Raw genomic sequence first — 6,000 nt, 5'->3', positions numbered from 1 at the left:
AAAAAGGTTTGGCTCGCCTCTGCGTACTTCTAATAAGACCCTTGGCAAGTGTGAGGCAGAGATTGTCTCTGAAGCCGAATTTCATAATCATATTTGTCAGCAAGAGAGCCACAAAAGATAATGTCTCATGACGGCACTGCTTAGTCACTGCTCCCAGACAGTAAAAGTAAAGAGACATAAAGTCTTGTTGGTGCTTAGGAGAAGACAATGCAGGAAATATAAACTATGTCTTGAGTACAATACACACCTGACACCAAAACACTGATGTTAAAAACCACAGAAGGACTGAATCTGATCCAGCCACAAGCAGCTTTTAATGTTGTCTGTGGGAAGACTGGAAATGAAATATGAGATTATATATGACATTCTCAACCCACAACGTCTGTTTCTTGATCCATTGTTACTCTAGCTATGCCTTATGCGATGTTCCCATGTTGGTTCCTATTAAAGAGTCATAGTTATATGAACAATATCAATTGACTGATTGCTGCACACTGCGTACATGGTGTAGCTATTCAAGAACCTACACGACCCAAAGTGAGTCAGGTTATTTATTTTTGTCTGAAACTTGCTTCAGCATGATAGTAAATGGGGAAAAACACATTTAAGCAGAACAGAATATTGTAGTTCAATCAGATATACAGAACTCACTGACTGAAGACCCCTGATAAACCACACCCCAAACTTCTAAACCACGCCCACATTAGCAGAAAAATATGTTCATATACTTCTGTTTTTGTGTGTGTGTGTGTGTGTGTGTGTGTGTGTGAGAGAGAGAGAGAGAGAGAGAGAGAGAGAGAGAGAGAGAGAGAGAGAGAGAGAGAGAGTTGATACAAAGAACACTGAGCTCTGGAGTTATTTTTAGTAAGTGACACATCAGCTTGATACACAGACAACACTGGCATCAAGAGACAAAGAGCAAAGTTAACTCAAAATGTCTATTGCTTGAATTTGTATGTATGAAGATCCACAATCAACAAAGCCTACTGCTTTTTAGCTTTTTAATAGCATCTCATGTTATACGCTTCATTCAAAGCGTCATTTTTACATATGAAAACCTTCCTGAAATCACTGAAAGGAAAAGCATCCTGATATTATTTAATCTGACACATCATTTTTACAATAAAGACAGAATATAAAATGCTAAATCTATAAAGACCAGCTTAATTTAAACCATATTCATTTTTAATAAGGTAAATGGGAGGTTAAGAACATTTGGACTATGGATTATTAAAACGTGGCTTATATTGTAAAATAACTTTTTTTTACATCTTTTACACAGAAATAAATCTAATTGAAGTGATTAAAGGGGTTATGTAAAGGGGTTAATATAACTAGGATCAAAGTCTCTACACAGTGTAATTGCATTTCCTGTGCTTATAACTCATTTAATGCATACACCCGATTATTAAATATGCAAAATTAGCCTTTTAAAGTAGAACATCTTAATATAAAGTGCTCTGAGGCACTTAAGGTCACGCATGCATATAAAATGCATTTGGTCAGTTTAGAAGCTACTGGGGTGATGGGAAAGCAGATACACTAAGTGCTGAAAATCAAGTCATAGGTATGTCAGTAATGTCGACAGTGCATTTGGAAGAAAGGCATGTTGGGTATTAAGCATTAAATCATTTTAGAGATCATTAGAAAGAAACTGGAACAGATAGATTTATCATAAGTATTTAAAGTCACAATTTTCTAATTCATTTCTCTGACCACCATAAAAGAACATAAGTGGATCATTTTGTGTTCTCAAACATCATTAATTTAGAAACATAAAATAACTTTATTACGAATGCTGCATTAATACTATGCAGTCACAAGTGCCATGGATTCCACAAGATGTTGGAAACGTTCCTTTGAGATTCTGCTCCATGTCCAGCACTTTCATAATGCGAATCTCCCGTTCTATGATTGTGAAGGTGCCCATCTTCAACAGCATGGACTGTTGAGTCCATGGATTCATGCAAACTCTGATCTTCCTATCTATGCAGACCAGGCTGCATTGTCCAGTTTTAGTGACCACAGCAGCCTCGGATATCTTTTCTTAGCTGATGTAAGTGGAGCCCAACATGCTCTTCTGCAGTTGTAGCCCATTTGAGTCAAGGTTTATGTTTTCTCCTAAACCCACAGGGAGAAAATGGGATTCACTTTAATAAGCAATCGATTTTATGTCTCATCTGACACTGAAAATAAAATGTCTCTAAGGTTTTGGAAAATTCAAGCACAGGACTCAGATCATAGGCATATCTGAGTAAAGGACTGACAGCATAAACTTTTTAATCTGTAACCTTCATGGCAATAAACCATGTAACCCTACAGAAGGAGCTGGCATGATACCACTTTTTCTTTTCTGATACTGATATCAAAACCTTGAGTATCAGCCGATACGATATTGTTTTCTTTCTGACTGTCCCAGTTATCATTTACATTACAACTGCTATAAACCATTAATAACATAGCTTCAAACTGTAAAAACTTTTCTATGATGGAAAATGTGAAAATCATCCTGTTAGAAAGCACTGACCCACTGAAGTTTCCTTCCAAAAAGGATAAATAAATGTTTCCACACAGAAAACTTCACCATATCAACAATTATATCTACTGTAGTTAAATGTTTTAGAATCAATTTAATGATAGCATATGTGTTAAAAACGTTGTTGAGCTGGAACAAATGTGCTTATGGTTAAGAAGAGATGAAGAAATATTCTGTAGGAGTAGATTTGAGCTTTAAGAAATGTGAATTGAGAAATATGAGAAAGAGAAACCTGATGCTTTCATCTCAGAGCTCTGATATCTGTCCATAGGCTATTGGCCACCATAGCTATAATCAAACACAGAATATATCATGAGAGAGAAGACAAAAGCACCACCAGAGTCTTGTTTATCCTTTAAACAAGATAAGCACCAAAATATAAAAGCAGATTAGATTAAATGGCCAATTAAGTGTCTATTTATTTTTGTTTATTCTCTAGTTCCTTGAAAATCACCACATGTTTAATAATGGTTTCCCCACTCTATCCAGTCAAGCCCAAAATTTGTATGAATTATTTAAACACTGGAAGACAAACACACAATCCAGTCCTCCATGTGTTATTTCAGGACTTTTCCATCTCTTTGTGTAGACGGCTCTTACACAAGCCTCTCACATAAGCATTTGTGCCGTATGCCCTAAATAACACCTCTTGTGAATGAAGTCTGAGTAGAAGTGGCAGGCTTAATTATCCTTTTCAATAAGCAATAATTCATTCTTGGCTCATTCACTCTGGAATGATGTGATTCCTTCTGTCATTTTGCTCTAGGCAAGAACGCAGACTGTTTAAATGTGCAAAAGCACAAAATTAAAAAAAAAAAAACAAGGATCTCTTTAGCTCAATCTATCAAAGAGCTTTTTATTCCACCAACTCCCTCATCATTTCATCTGAGCAAACAGACTGCAAGATTGCAGTATTTTAAAGACTAAAATTCAAAGGAAAATCTTTTTCTAATTGAAAATTATTATTAGAATGCTTTTTTTTAAATATTCAAATGATTTTTTTATGTAAATTTGTTTTTGACATATTTGGGATTTTTAATGAAACGTCAAAGTGGAAGCAGATAAAATGAAAGCGTCTGCTATCTAATGTGTGTTTTTGGTATTTATGAACTACAACTGTGATTAAATTTGTACCAAATTTATACAAACAGAACATTTTTGCCCTTCACTGGTTCTCCACAGGCCTCTCAGGTTTGTAGCATAGCACAGGCGCTCAGCAGTAATAGAGAGTCCTCAGCCGCTCCAATTAATACAGAGTGATGTGAATAGAGTAGACAGGAGAGAGAAGTGGGTCTTCCAGTCATGCATAATGCAACATGAATATGACTTTATCACAGCATGCTAATGGTGACATAACAATCTGTTAAAACACTTCTCTCAATCTTGGTCCATCTTACATTTAGACAAAGAGAAAAATAGCAGATGCTTTAATTCCTGTAAGTTGTGAGGTGTTGTCTGCATGGAACTGGCTTTGTTTGTCCATCACGTCCCATATAGATGTTTGATCGGCTTTTGACTGGAAAATTTGGAGGCCATGTCGAACACTCAAACATTTATCTGAACACTTTTTGCAGTTTTGTGTCTCTGAACGAGGCCAGTGACCTTACGGGATTTTGTCGTTGCCATGGCAGGGTGTAATTGTGTGTAACAATGTTTGGGTAGGTGGTTTTTTGTCATAGTCAGCAGTTTGTGCTACAGTAGCTTTTCATCAGCAGTTCACTGAGTTTCTTGGACCATTTTGGTAGAAACTAACCCCACTACTGGAAACACTCCATAAGACCTGCTGTTTTTGCAGATGCTCATAATGGCCCAGTCGTCTATAATCCATAATCCATAATCCTCAGGATTTTTTTTTGTAATCATCGATTCTAATTTATTTTATATTCAACAAGTAATATTCATGTATTGTCTAATTTTAATTATTACATTTTATAACATAATTTGTTCCTATTCTTTACTTGAAACCATGTGCCATTTTGGATTGTACTGTAAACATTATGTAATTTTATATGTTATGTCAGCATTAAAACTACAAATAAGCTATTTTTATTCTGGGCTACATTACTTTCTAAATGTGTGAATCTGAATTTGTTGATGGTGACAGTTATCGTGAACTCTGACCTTTGCAAAATTCACTCAGTCATTCTAAGGTTAATGTTAGCAGTCATGTTAATTGTGGCATGAATTGTGTGCGACAGATCGCATCACAGTTCATTGTGCAGACTGCATGCTGCAGCTAGCAGGAGCTGCTCATTCAAATCCAATGTTTCTGTCATCTTGATTAACACTCATATGTGAGATGTGCTGATATGCAATGGGTCACACTTTTATTCTTAGTGAGTTTGCTTAAATGAAATGTAAATTAATTACAAAAACATTATGTTCTGGGGATAACAGATAAAATTATCAAAGAAAAAATCAAATAGTCTGTAACAACATCACACAATTTCGGTTAAAGCTTTAACCATAATCTTAAGTAATGTCATGAAACAGTTTGTTGCATCTAAAGTATAACAACTGCTTCTTTTTCACAATCTGGACATATTTAGTTAATAGCATCTGGAAGCATGTGGAAACTGGATAAATTGCAAAGAGGATTTGCTAAAGTAAGGCAAAATTTGCTAAAGGATTTCACTGACTTGTTATTCACAAGGGGAGAGAAGTCTCTGACTCTGAATATGTATATGAGTCAATGGCTATTACATGCTCTCTAATGAAAGAGACAAGCTAATAGACTGCACTAATGTGCTGCTGATACACTATTGATCTGTAGGTCACAGTGAAAGCCTGACACTCCCAGAGTGACACAATATAGCACGATTGTTCTGATCAAACCCAGTCGATAGGTATCCATTAAAGGCAGATAGACTGTCACACAGTGACCTCTGGCCTCAGCCAGCCACATAAACATGAATTTAACCCCACATCCATGTCATGGCTGAGCTACATCCATTAGTCTAGTATCAGTTTTCACTAACTCATGATATTGATTTTCTAAATATTTTTGCCAGGCCATGTACAATGGTCTGAAAACATAAAATCTTCAATGAATTGAGCAGATTGCTGTCACAAGTGTAATGTGAGTTGGTCCCATGTTGTTAGTCAAGTGTCATCTCCATGAGGGGTCCAAGTGCTGTGCAGGCAGATGGGACATCAAGAAGGATATTATAAAGACCTGAACAACACACAGCTCTGTGGAGGCAAGAGGTCATTGCTTTTCATTTGACATGTCCAAATGTTATTTATGTACTTATTAAACCAACAGCAATACATGTGCTTTTTCATTGTGTCGAAAGAAAAGAAACATTTTTTTTACTTCTGCATATACGATGTTCCCCATTTATATAGTGAACATCGTATATGCAGAAGTAAAAACATATAATGTAAAATATACATTATATATAAGTACATCTGCATTAGTTTTACTTTCATATATTTCATCTACATTTGGCATTTACTCAGAA

This window comes from Tachysurus vachellii, chromosome 7 (assembly GCF_030014155.1).
Source record: "Tachysurus vachellii isolate PV-2020 chromosome 7, HZAU_Pvac_v1, whole genome shotgun sequence".
NCBI lineage: Eukaryota > Metazoa > Chordata > Actinopteri > Siluriformes > Bagridae > Tachysurus > Tachysurus vachellii.
This window is presented reverse-complemented; position numbering follows the sequence as displayed.